This window comes from Petaurus breviceps, unplaced genomic scaffold (genome assembly GCF_028583685.1).
Source record: "Petaurus breviceps papuanus isolate PSGF00001 unplaced genomic scaffold, PetGlider_PUasm1.0 185, whole genome shotgun sequence".
Taxonomy (NCBI): Eukaryota; Metazoa; Chordata; class Mammalia; order Diprotodontia; family Petauridae; genus Petaurus; species Petaurus breviceps.
The window spans coordinates 8,424,221-8,438,280 of record NW_027185797.1 but is presented as its reverse complement, the minus strand read 5'-3'; positions in this window follow the sequence as shown (position 1 = coordinate 8,438,280).

Here is a 14,060-nt window from a genome sequence, read left to right as displayed (position 1 = left end):
CTCTGCAGAGCCTGACTTCTGGAGAAAATGAAAGCAGGGACTATGCCAAGAGCAGATCAAAACAGGAACAACTCAGGAATCCAGATTACAATCTCTTTCTAGAATGGATTGCTTTTCCTTCCAGGACTTACAGAGGAAGTTTTTCCTTGCTACTCTCCCCTATATTTCTCTCCTCCCCCTCCTGTTACAGAAAGTCTGCAGCATCCCCAGGAGGTGGGGGTGATCACTGTTCTGTTATAGAAAGTCTGACAGTACCTCCAAAAGGTGGGGTGACCTCCCTCCCATTATAGAAAGCCTTCAGCACCCCCAGGAGGTGGGAGGTGATGTCCCTTCCGTTATAAAAAAGTCTGCAGCACCCCCAGGAGGTGGGGGTGATTGTTTAACTGCATACTTAGGACCTGGGACTTTCCCAAGTACTTTGTGTATGCACATGTGTATTTATTGGGGTCTACCATGATAAGCTGTGCCCCACTATGCTTATGGCAATCAATCAAAAAAAGAACAGTTTTTTGAAAAAAAGTAAATTTTATTGATGCCTTTGGTTTTACGTCCCATTCATTTCTGGATATTGCCAACTCTTCCTCCCCCTGCAGCCATGCCTTGTAATGAATAAAAACAGTAAAGCAGAAACAGTGAGTCCAGTGGTCATGACGGACAGTGTTCTGCCCTTGTAATCCCCACATTTCTGCAGAAATAAGAGTTATGCCCCATTATTTGTCCCCAGAGATCATTTTCAGGATGTTTTCCAATGATACAGAATTTGACTTCTTTTTCATTTACACGTTGGAGTAATTATGTAGACTGGTCTATTGGGTCTGCTTATCTCTGGATCAGTTCAGATAAATCCTCCTAGGTTTCTCTGAATTCCTCTTATTTGGCATTTCCTGCTGCACAAAAATATTTCATTGCTTTCCTATATCACAATTTCTTTAGCCATCCCCTGATTTATGGGCACACACTTTGTTCTAACACTTAATACTTTAAGATTCGCAAAACAACTTACATTTTTTTTCTCTGATCCTCACACCAATCCCATGAAGTAAATGCTATTATTATCCCCACTGGACAGATCAAGACACTTAGGCTTAGAGGATAAAATGAATTACCTATATTCACATTGCTAGCAAATGTTGGAGGTTGAATTTGAATCCTGGTCTTCCTGGGTATTACAGAAATAACAAGATATATTTAGAATCATAAAATCACAGAATTTCAGAGTTGAATCCCCTCCTCTACGGCCCCCAAAAGGAGTCATATGGCATTAGATGGAATACCTCAAGTAGGGAGGAAAGGAAACAGCTCCTTCTACTTGTGGAAAGTTCTCTTGGGTTAGCAAATTCTTCCTAACATCAGGGGAAAATCTACTTCTCAGAGACTTCCCCAACCCCCTGCTCCTGGTTCTATCATCCAGTGCCAAGCAGAGTATGCCCCATCTCTCTTCCACAGGGCATCCTTTGAGATACTTAAAGGAAGCTATTACAGCCCTTCCGAGTCATTTCTTGTTCAGGCTACATAGCCATTCAGTCACCTGAGCCTAGGGCATGAGGTTGGCAAAACAAATATGGCAGTAGGTAGAGGAAGAAAGACCATCCCATTGGTAAGTGAGATAGTGATAGGCAGCAACATGTATAGCAGCACTTTGAAAGGCTTTTCTCATAGCTACCCTAGAAGGGAGGGATGGAAGGACATGGTGTCCTTCCCAATCTCCTCAGTTGTTAGTAATTTCTCCCTCTCATTAACTACTTTTTATTAATGCATACATACATATATAAATAAAAGATATGTATTTATGTAGATAAAGTTTATAGCTATATAGATATGTCTTCTACTACACTTATGTGTGTGTGTGTGTATATATATGTTGCATTACTCTCCTAATCAAATAAAAGCTCCCTGAGGTCAGGCATTGTTTGGGTGCCTTTGTATCTCTGGTTCCTAGTATAATGCACATGGCAGGAGAGTGGATCCCTACGTTACAAACCAGGAGCCGGAGCCTCAGGGAGGGTTAGTAACTAACCTAAAATCACATTGTGTTGGGGCAGGAACTTGAGCCCAGCCTTCTGAGCCCAGGTCAGTGCTCCTGCCTCTTCCCATCACAGGACTTGGGTCCGTTTCTATTTATCATATATAATGATTTAACATTTATACTACAATGAAAATGAAAAAGATTTTTCATTGTCCGAAATAGATCCTGAATGCCATGAGTTTGGCTGATAATGGGTATGTTTAAGAAAGGCAAGAATTTGGGCTAGGTGGATGGACAATAATGACTTTTATTTACCTCGTTAGCTTATTTTTCGTTCTGGCTTCAAAGTACAATTTCATTTGAACTGAAGATCTAGAAAATATCTAACCCCAGATGAAATGGTTGTCTAGAGCAGAGGGCTGTGACATAGAATCTGACAAGAAAAGGTTTGCTCTGAACCTCAGGGCACTTTGCCTGGCCTTTTTTGGTTAGGTCTCAAGACTAGATCTACAGCACTGTCAGCCTGCCCTCATCAGGGGAAGGTTCTAGCCACCATCTCCTAGAATCCTAGAACTGAGATGGACAGCAAGTAGACGGGAAGCCATGAATCCCACAAACTGGTAGCAGGGAATAGTGCCCAGCAGAGACCACCATAAGACTAGGGAAGAGCAGAGGACCAATGCCCAGTGAAGCTGCCTCCCTGCTGTCACCAGGAGTCACCACAGGACCAATGAAGAAGTGTGTTCAGTGGAGATGCCACTGGGGTGGAGGGTGGGGAGACGACAGGGTAGTTTGAATAAGGGCAAAACCAGAAGACATCAGGTTTTCTGCAGCGTCAGAGGTGTGATTTAGCCATCCACACAGGTGCTGTGATCATATCTGCTTCCTACATGCAGGGGTGTGCCGAAGCCAGCTCAAACTGGCTTTCAAGAGAAAATTGTTGGGGCGGCTAGGTGACACAGTGAATAGAGCACCAGCCCTGGAGTCAGGAGGAGCTGAGTTCAAATCTGGCCTCAGACACTCAATACTTTCTAGCCGTGTGACCTTGGGCAAGTCACTTAACCCCAATTGCCCTGCCCTCCCCCTTCCAAAAAGCAAGAGAGAGAGAGAGAGAGAGAGAGAGAGAGAGAGAGAGAGAATTGTTAAATTCTTCATTTCCAAGCATTTCCAACTCAGAAATCAGGCATAAGAAGGAACAGTGCCAGTTCTGAGAACCATAGTTCATGAAGGACCCTATTAATCTGGACAATTAATCTGGAGGGCAGCCAGGATAGGAAGGACCTCAAGTTGTTTCTACAGTATCCTGTGGGGCCCTGGGGATCACTTAAGGGAACTAGGGGTAGAAAAGAAAAGATTCAGGGGGGGATAAGAGAGGTGACTTCAAATATTTGAAAGGCCATCATGTGGAAGACAGATTTTGTTTGACTTGTTTTGTTTGAGACCAGAGGGAAGAACTGAGAGTACTGGATAACATTGTATCATGGAAGGAGCTGTAGAGATTAGCAGTCTGGGTTCAGATCCTGCCTCTGATGCATATTACTTTGTGATCTTGAACAAGTCATTTATCTTTTCTTAGTATCAGTTTTCATGTCTGTAAAATGGGAGGATTACACTACATAGTATTTGTAGTATAATCTCCGATCCTCTAAGTTTCAAAGAAGAACAATGGGCTTGGAAGTCAGGTAGAAATTCTGAACAATTAGAGCTATCCAAAAGTGGAATAGAGATATCTCAGGACAGGGTGGGATTCCCCTTACTGGAGGTCTTCGGCCCAGGCTTGATAGCCCCTTGGTGGGTGTGTTCTAGTAAGATTCCATTTTGGGTATGGGTTGATCTAAAAGGCCACTGAGGTCTGTTCCAACACTAAAATTCTTTGATTCCATATTTTCCAAGGTTGGTTTGGTTCCAGCTAAAACCCTTGATTCCAGTTCAAGACCAACCAGGCTAATGTTTCCTTAAGGAGTCCAGCCCAGGCCTGAAAGTTTCCCAGTCCAAAAGGCCCCAAGGATACTGAACTATGGCAGGCAAAAAGCATTTATCAAGTCCTTACACATGGCTGGGACCATTTCCAGAACATGTTGACAGTTTGTTTGGCTGTTATTCAGTGTGCCCAGAGATAGGGGTCCAGTTTGGTCTAAGATACCCTGTGATCAGCCCAGAATTTCTGGGGCCTCTCCCTTTGGAGTTCTTCCATATTTTAAATTATCTCTTTGGATTCTTCTAGACTATAGATGATCGGGGTCCAGCACTAATGCTGAGCAAATCTGGAAAGACTCCTCTTTTACCAAGGAGAAAACCAAGGCTCAGAGGAATGATGAAGCTGGGATTTGAACCCTGGTCTCCTGCCTTCTCATGAATTCTCTTTTTACTGAGACAACCTTGGCTCACACAAGGATGGACTTGGGACCTTGTTTTGAAACTACTGACTCTCAGCACTCAACAGTTCAATTCTGATTTGAAACCAGCCAAATCAAGGTAAGTCTGAAATATTCCATCTTTCACTTCTAAAGAACACTGAGTTTATGCTGGGAAAATAGCCACAGGCAGCCCTCCATCTTGGAGAGTCTGGAGAGATGCGGGGCTGTGGGGGACACTTGGGGATTGCTGAGTTTCCATTGCCTTTTCTGTTACCTTCCATAGGCCAGCACCCTCTTGGCATGGGAAGCCAGTCTACTGGGCAAACAACTCTTTGGTTTTTTGTTTGTGCAGAAAAGAGTTGGGTGTTTTTGGTTCTGCCTAAAACCAGCACAAGCTGGCCTGGAACATGAGGACACACAGCCTTTATTAAAGCTGGAGAGGAGGGGGAGTGTCTGGCCCTGCAGGCCCCCAGAGCTATGGCAGGCTCTGTTGTGACAGCTCCCCATGTTTACCAGAAGGGATGGGAAGAACAAGCCTTCGGGTCTAATCTTAGGTGGTGCAATGGTTAGTGTGCTGGCCTTGGAGTTGGGAAGGTGCGAGCTCAGATCTTGTCTCAGACACTGAGTTGTGTGACCCTGAGCAAATCAATTCACTCCCCAGCCTCACTTTCCTACCCTGTAGAGTGGGGATAACAATAGCCTTTACCCCACCTGGTTGTTGGGAGGATCAAATTAAATGGCATATATAAAGCCCTTTACAAAGCATAAAGAGCTATATAAATGCTAGCTATTATTTTTGTATTTATTATTATTTGAATTCTTTTTTCTGACCTGTGTTCATATTTGTTGCCATAATTTTCCAGTTGTTTTTTGTTGTTGTTGTTGTGTTTCCTTTATAAGTCAGACCCAGAGGCCCACAGCAGTTAATTTTGATTGCCACAAGGAAAGAGAGAATGATTTGGCCAGTTAATGCCTCTTTTTAAGGCATTCTCAGTTTTGGCTTGTCAACCAATCAAAATACTTTTCTTCACCAAGTAGCAAGCCAACAGAAACAATAGTGAAGGAATGCCTGCACTTGCCTTGAATCAGAGGCAGGACCTTTCTATTCTACATCATTTCACACTTCAGAAGCTTGTTCCCCCAGCATCCACCTGGGTTGGCACCAGGCACCTCCTCTCCCCTATGCCCATACATGTTTCCAAGACCAGGTCTTTGTTGGCCATTCTGCCAACATAAATCTGCCCCCTCTCAGCTTCTGCCAAGGCCCAGTTTGCCTCTGAGACCAAACATAGTAAGTATCTTCAGATAGGTGAAAATGGTGATTGTATCTTGGCCATAAGTCTTGTCTTCTCAAGTCTAAATCTCCCCTTCCCTTACCTACTTCTCATAGCATGATCTTGAGACTGTCTGTCCTTCTGATCACCCTTTTCTGGACACTCTCCAATTCCAAAGTCCCCAAAGTTTCCCCAATAACAAAGAAGGACCCTACAAATTAATAATAGAGAACTCCCTGAAAGTCCCAGCTTATTCTCTGAACCCTGACTGCAGTAGGGAAAGTTTTGTCACCTACATCCCACTACTCAAACAGGGTGTAGTCTCGGAAAATGGTTGGTTTTCCAACCAAGCACTTCCCAAAGCTGCCAGTTTCTCATGTCTGTGGCATGCTCTGCCTGTTGTGACTTCAAAGGAGCCTTCTGGTAGTGTGTTAATAATGAATTAGAACAGAATTGATTCCAGCTCAGCTCCCCCCACCAGCGATCAAAGCCCTGGATTTTGATCTGTTAACAGTTGGCACAAGGCAGAGATAAAATGTACATCTGGAGTCTTTGTAGTGAAGAGACAAACCCCACTGATTGTTAACTGTGACTTCATTGAGACCCATTCTCCCTGAGTGGGCCTGTTCTATGGAAGCTGGTGTGAAGAACATCCCAGCTATGTGGGAGGTACCCAACGGGGTCATAAGTGGGAGACTGCCCCGGGGCAAAGCCCAGGATCAACACTGAGTGGGATATTGGAGAGTATCAGCAATAGAAGAGAAGTTTCTTTGGAAGACTTTACTTTGGAGTTAGAGAGACCAGGAAACAGCAACATAAGAGAATTCCTTATCCCTCACCCTCGTCTTCTACTGTCCCCAGTCACTCTAAGTCACCTCCACTGTTTGATTTCTCTCCTCATACTCCAGGAGTCCTGAGTGTCATTGGAGAAAGGATAGTGGTCCTAGTGTCCAAGGAGCTGTGGCTGAATCCTGGTTCTGCCATTTTGGATGTGTGTGACCTTGGGTGAATCACTGAGCATCTCTTGACCTCAGTGCTCATCTGGAAAATGAGGTGATTGGAATACGTGACTGCTAGGGTTCCTTCTAGCTCTAAATCTTTGGTCCTACAATCCTGTTGTAACCTAAGTGATTTTACTTACTACATTTTCATGGTCTATGACCCCAGCTAGGTCTCCACTGTGCTCAGCCATTCTTCTGCCTCATTCCCCACAGTCTTTTTCTTCTCTTCTTTCTCTTCCCTTTCATGTCCCTAGTTTGCTCCCTCCCCCAACAGCAGATGACCTTTTCTCTTACTTTACTGAGAACCTCACCCAGAGGGAATTCCTCAGTCTCAACCCCCCCCCCCCCACACACTTTCAGGTCTCAAAACCTCTCAGCAGAATCATCTACTTATTTCTCTTTCCCTCTGGTCACTTAACTGTTCTCTGAATTTCAATGGTGCCATAAGAAATGATCATTTTGAAGAACTCACTTGTATGAACTGATGCAGAGTGAAGTGTGCAGAACCAGGAAATGCATTTATACAATGATATTATGAACATCAACTGAAAAAACAAACAAATGCTGAATGTTGTGCCATGACAATGGCCAGTCTTGGCCACAGAGATGAGGAAATGCCCTTTTCATTGGCTGGATGGTGGAATATGGGTATGGGATGTTACATATGCATCAGGATAACATGGGCATGGATGTAGAGCTGAAAGGGACCTCACAGGCCATCGAACCCAACCAGATGAGGCATCAGAAGTCCAGGGTGGTCTAATGACATAAACAGCAAACATCAAAAGTGGAATTAGAACCAGGAAGCATCTGATGTATCATTTGGCTTTCCTCAACTTGTTTTTTTTTTGTTTTTATTTGTTTCAAGGAAAGACTGGGGTGGGGTTTGGGGAATGGGGGGAGAGATGAGTACATCAAGAAATGGCATGGAGATAGAAACATGAGGCATCAATAATAGTTCAACAGAACAAAACCTTGTTCTTCATCTGTAAAATGAGGGGATTGGATTAGGTGATCTTGAAAATAAGCCATGCAGGGGCAGCTAAGTGACCCTGGAGTCAGGAGGACCTGAGCTCAAATCTGGTTTCTGACACTTGACACTTGCTAGCTGTGTGACCCTGGACAAGTCACTTAACCCTGATTGCCTTACAAAACAAACAAAAAAAAAAAAAAGAAAAGAAAACAAGTCATTCAGTCTGCTTAGGACTCTGTCCTTTTTCTGGAGGAATTTCTAAGTAATTTGGGGAGGAGAATGAAGGCTCCAAAAGGAAGCTTTCTAAGAGGCCCTTCAGGAAGGGAGGCAAAGCCACATTCCTCTTGAATTAACCTCCCAAGTGGGTGAGTTTTTCTCTAGGCAGATGGGAGGCAGGCTACTTAGTGGATTGAAGACAGAGTCCCCCACTGCTTCCAATGTCACGTTAGTCATTGATATCTCCATTCCTGGAGCACTCTCCTTCCCTAGCCCTGCCTCTCGGGCTCTCCAGTTCCCTTCAATGCAGAGCTCAGGCCGCTGAAGGCTCTCCTGATACTTCTCCCCCCACTCTCCACCCCTTGTTAGTGCTATTTCCTGCTCATGAAGTTACTTTGGCTATAGAGGGGGCTAGGTGTCCCAGTGCACTGGACTGGAATCAGGAAAACCTGAGTTCAAATCTAGCTTCAGACACTGGCTAGCTATGTGACCTTGGACAAGTCACTTAATCTCTGTCTGCCTTAATTTTCTCATCTGCAAAATGGGGATAATCTTAGTGAGATGCCTTGTATGAACTTCCTAGTCTGTGTGCATGTGATATTCCCCCCCCAAAAAAAAACCCAGAATATAACTCCTTGAGGACAGTAGTTGTTTCTTTTTTTTTTTTTTTTTTGCTTTTGTAGCCCTGACACCTAGTAGGGTACCTGGAAACATGGTAATAATAACTTGCATTTATATTGCATTTTAAGGTTTGCAAAGCACTTTCCATATTATCTCATTTGACCCCTGTTGAGGTAAGTGCTATTATTCTACCCCTTTTACAGATCAGGAAACAGAGGCTGGATGGAGACCACTAGGGATTGGTGCCAAGTCTCTGAGGCTGGATTTGAGCTCAGCTCTTGCAGGCTCTAAGTCCAGGCCCCTGTCCACCTTGCTGTCCATAGTAGAGATTTATTTATTAAACACTTGTTGCGTTGAATCATGCGGCCCTGGGAACTTAGGTCTCCTATCTGGGCCTCACTTTCTTCATCTGTTATGAGAAAGAAGTTGGATCCGATGATACTTAAGGTTGCTGTGAGCCCTAAAGCCCTGTGTCTGTTGGTCCTAATTGCCATGCTTAGCAATCATGTGGCTTCTGGAGCTACTGAGGCCCTGTTGGTGACTGGTCCAGGCAAACCAAGAAGAGGACTCAGTTCTGGGCTGTGACCTCAGCACTGACCATCCCCTTGGAAAGTCTCTGCCTTTCCTTCCCCCATCTTGGGTGCAAGCCCTGGGCTGCCTGGTAGATTTCCGAAATAAACACAGGCCTGCATTTTACTACTGGCATGCCCAAGCAGTGGGTCACCACTGGAAAACTTGTGATTTCTGGGCAGCCAGCGCTGCCTGGGATGTTCTACTTGTGTGTGCTGTTGGCAGAGGGAGAGGTATGAGGGGTGCAGGGAAGCCGGAGAGCTCTCTTTTATAACAAGTGAAGAGGATTTGGGTGAAGGTGATGAAGATTCCGGCATGGGGACTAGGTGTCCCAGCTAAGGTATTTGGAGACTTACCAAGAAATGTGCTTAGTTTGGCATGTCAGATGTATGATTCACTCACTCCAGGTGCCATCAGTGAGCCCCTCCCCCAGGACTCCCCCCTCTCTGGCCCTCCCTGAGCTTGGAACCATTTGTAGCGGTGACTGGCTGGTGGAGGGATGTGGCTTACAGGAAATGTTGACTTGGGATTGGGGGTGAAGATGCCTTCTCATGAGCTTGGGGAGCTGGGCTTCAATCCTAAGAGTCAGTCAGCTCCTCTCTGCACTGTGTTCCAATTTGGGAGGGTGGGACTGTCCCTAGAGAAGGCCTTTGAAAACTCTGTAATGTCTCCGGAAAACATGATTCAGGCCCAGTAACAGGCAGCTTGTGGTTGGAGACAATTGTTGACAACCTGGAGGTATGTCCATGGATAAGGAATCAGGATAATTTCCCAATCCTAGGCGTGGGGATGAGGGGGGAGGGAGGAAAGCAGTGGGGCTCAGAGCTGTTGTTTTGAAAAGCCCTTAATTAGAGAAGGCATCCAAAGTATTGATAAAAGTACCAGGCCAGCAGCCTCAGCACCCTGCTGTATTTGGGAGAATAAAGAAGGGAACACTAGCTTCATGGCATGGAGGGATCAGCTGTAGGAGCTGAGAAGGTTTGTCAGTCAAGAAGCATGTTGTAAGCCCCTACTGTGTGCCAAGTATTATTCTGGGCAATGGGGCTGTAAATACAAAAGGGAGAAGGTCCTGCTCTCAAGGAGCTTACACTGTACTAGGAAGCCTGAGATTAATAGCCACCGGACCTATAGACATACACAGGGATCTACGTAGAGGAGGGAAGGAGTGCTAACAAGTGGAATCAGCAAAGGCCTCTGGAAAAGAGGCCCCCAGTGCCTGGTGCATAGTGGGGGCCTTATCCATTGTTATCTTATCCTATTAATATTGTATATTAATAACAGATGTTTATTGATTATTGGCACACATCATGGTCTTCAGGTATTCAAAGGGCCATCATGTGAAGAAGGGAGTAGATTATTTTTCTATGCTTGGCCACAGGAGGATCAAGTCTATGCTTGGTGCCCTAGAAGGGGGGCTAAATTCGAGTTCAAACTGTGGCTCTGCCCCTTCCAAGCTACATGACATTGGATGAGTCACGTCACTCACCAGCCCTCAGCTGCCTTATCTGTAAGATAAGGGTTGTACTAGATTACCTCTAATATCCTTTTAAACTCCCAATTTTTGATCCAGAGTTATGTCCAAAAGAACTTTCTAGCAATTGGAATGATAGAATCATAGATGGAAAGAAGGAAAGGACCTTCCAGGTCATAGATTATAGATGGAAAGGACCTTCAAGGTCACCTAATCCAACCTCCTCATTTTACAGGTGGAGAAACTGAGGCCCTCAGAGGATAACTGTCACCCAGAAAGGAAGCAGCAGGACCAGGTCCTCTTACACCAAGGGCTCTTACTAGCTGTGTGACACTGGTCAAGTCACTTAACCCTGTTTGCCTCAGTTTCCTCATCTGTAAAACAAACTAGAGAAGGAAATGGCAAACCACTACAGTGTCTTTGCCAAGAAAACCCCAAATGGGATCAGGAAGAGTCAGACATAATTGCAACAACTCAGCTACACCAAAGCCAGCAGCCTTTCCACTCAACCATGCTGTTTGGAAAATGAACTAGATTAAGTCATGAAGTAGTGAGTTCCCTGTCTCTGGATGTGTCCAAGCAAAAACCAGGTGACTAGTTGTCAAAGGTCATAGAAGGGATTCATCTATCAGCTTGGACTGGGGAGATTTCTAAGGGACCTTGTGGCTTGAAGACTCTGGGAATTCCATGGGTGCAGTAAGGTTGTTGGGGTGGGAGGGACAGTAGGCAGGAAGGGAGATTTGTTGCAAAGTTTTGCTCTGGGGACTGAGAAGTTAAACTTGACAGTGGTATCTAAAAGGAAGGGGAAGGGGAGGATGTTGGGCACTTGTCTCATGTTTTCAAATTCATATCATTGCATTGCTGATCACTGGATCCAGGAGAAGATTCTGCCTGTCCCGCTGCTTTGGGATCTCCAGTGAACTGTACAGCTGGCTAGAAAAGACAAGAAAAGCCACGGCACTGTAGGTTCCAAAAAGCTACGGCACTGTAGGTTCCAAAAAGCTGCCAACAGCCACCGCAAACACATCGCCCTTTAGATACAGAAGGGGGTCTTCCTGCTTTCTTTGTCTGCCCAAGGCATTTATTCCTTGGGATTCTGAACATCTGAGAAAATGAACTCAGAAGAGGTGGCCATTAGCTGATGTGAGCTGGTCCCCTGTGTGTGCAGATGGCCTCTTCTCCAGAGGGTAAGCCACTCTTGGCAGGAGGAGCTGTCCAACTGAAGCTCATTTAGGAGAGATACCTGGGCATTAACTCACAGGCAAACCCTCAAGACGTGAGTCCTTTCTGTACACTTGGCATGTGTCAGGCACCGCATTACGGAGACAAAAATGAAATAGTGCCTGCCCTCGAGAAGTTTACATTCCAGTGAGGGGTGGAGGAGCAGCAAAATGGGGTTTTGGGATAATTTTCTCGGAGCACTTAGCCCAATGCCTGGCATAGAGTGTGTGCTTAATAAATGCTTGCTGACTTAATTCACTTGTTTTTCTGGTCCCCCAAACTTTCTGTCTAACCCTAGACCACATCTCCAGATTTGTCCTTTGAATGTGCGGTGCTCTGGGAAGATCACAGTTCCTGCTTCCTGCCTCAGGGGTCCCACAGTTAGCAGCCCATAGCTCTGATCATTGAAACCCCCCACCCCATCTTCTGAACTAACCTAGGACTTATAGAAGAGTCCCTTTTTTCCTCTTGGTCATTTCCAGATCCCCTGGTCCAGGAGCTTCAGCCAATGCCATGGGAGAATTTGAGCATGGTGTAAGGGAGAAGATACTACATGTGGAGTCAGGAACCTAGATTCAAATCCCCATTCTGCCCCTTATTATCTGTGACCTTAGACAAGTCCCATCCTCTGTGGGGATCAGTCCCCTCATCTTTAAGGTCAGAGGGTAAGAGCAAATAATCCCACCTCTGAATATACATCTCATCTCTGGGCCTTTGGAATTTGCCTTTGTATCTCCAATGCCTAGCATATAGTAGGCTTGTCGAATGAATGAGTGGTAGTCCCCATCCCTAGGTGGAATTGGAAGGAACATTTATAAACTGACCCAGATAGTTGCAAATCTGTTTTAATACAAGAGGGGGAAATGTGAGCTCTTGGCTCAGACTCCTAATTTGGCTATTATTTTTGATATATATGTATTTGTGTACATGCAAGGGACCCCATTCTCCATGTATACAAAACAAAATAAAAATGAATTAATAAGTCAAATTGACTGTAATTATAGTGCAACCCACTGTAAAGTCACATACAAATTTCAGAACCTTATCAGTTTAAGTAAATCCTTCATCTGTTTATATTTACTGGGTATGTATCTGTAGAGTAGATGGATATAGAGATATACACATATGCAAACATATGAGATACTAACACTTTTTTGGTTGTTTAGTTGTTTTCTGTCATATCTGACTCTTTGTGACCCCATTTGGGATTTTTTTGGGCAAAGATGCTGGAGTGGTTTGCCATTTCCATATACATGGAAATACATATACATAGGAAACTTGTAAGGGCTCTCTCCCTATGTGATTCTGGGGTTCCATGGCTGCACAATAAGGATGTTGGGGAGATGGGAGGGTGGAGAGAAGTCTTATATTCACATATCCCCACACTTTCTGGAAGAGGGGTCGGTCACAGACTTAGAGCTAGTCATTAAGTCAAACCCTCTCATTTTATTTTATTTTTAGAAATTCTCTGCTTAACAAATCAGATGAGCATTTCCATATACAAACCAGAATGGGAAAACAAGGTGTCAGGCATGGCCCAGAATCTATTCCACATAGTCAATCAATAAGTATTAATTAAGTGCCTGCTATGGGTCAGATACAGTGTTGGCTATCGTGGCTATAAATGCAATAGTGAAACAGTCCCTGCCTTCAGGGAGTTTATATTCTACCATAAGCTCAAAAAAAGTGATCAGGGAACCAAAATGATCAAACCTCTATGTACGTGACCTTTCAAATCTCAACCCACTTAGAAGGCAGGGGCCGTGTGGATAGCTTGCCAAGGTGGCTTACTTCCTTCGTGTGCATGTTCCAATATGGTTGTGAAAATTAATCACTCTTGTTGCTTTATAGTCACACCCATACGTGGGATGATAGGCTGGCACATGCTGGTGGAACATTCCCATGGGTTTTTCCCTTTCTCTTGGAGCAAATGCCTGTGACTCCTTCCCCATGCTCCAAGGAGGCCTGTAGTCAGATCGTGAAAGTAAAAAGTGGGAAATAGGTCTAGGACTTAGAAAGGCTTCATCAAAATAAGATGCCAGGGAAGCCTCGGGAGTTTCAGAAAAATAAAAGCTATTTTTGTTCTATGGGCAGGATTAAAACTATCCCCCCAGGAGTCAGATATCCGCAAAGGGAAGGGAAGGAAAGAATCCTAACTTCCTGCATTCTAAAACCCAAGCTGCTGTTGCCATGGTCCTGAGTTAAATATGTCTCATTTCCATCTGCCTGGGGGCTCAGCTGGCATTCATATTAAAATAGCAGTGACTCAGTAAGATGTCCTTAACCTGTGCCCACTCTGGGTGCTTTGCTCAGATGGCATTGTCGCCATCCATGGGGTGACGAGTGTGGCCGAGGCAGACCTGGCCTGGGATGGCACCACCATGGCAGCT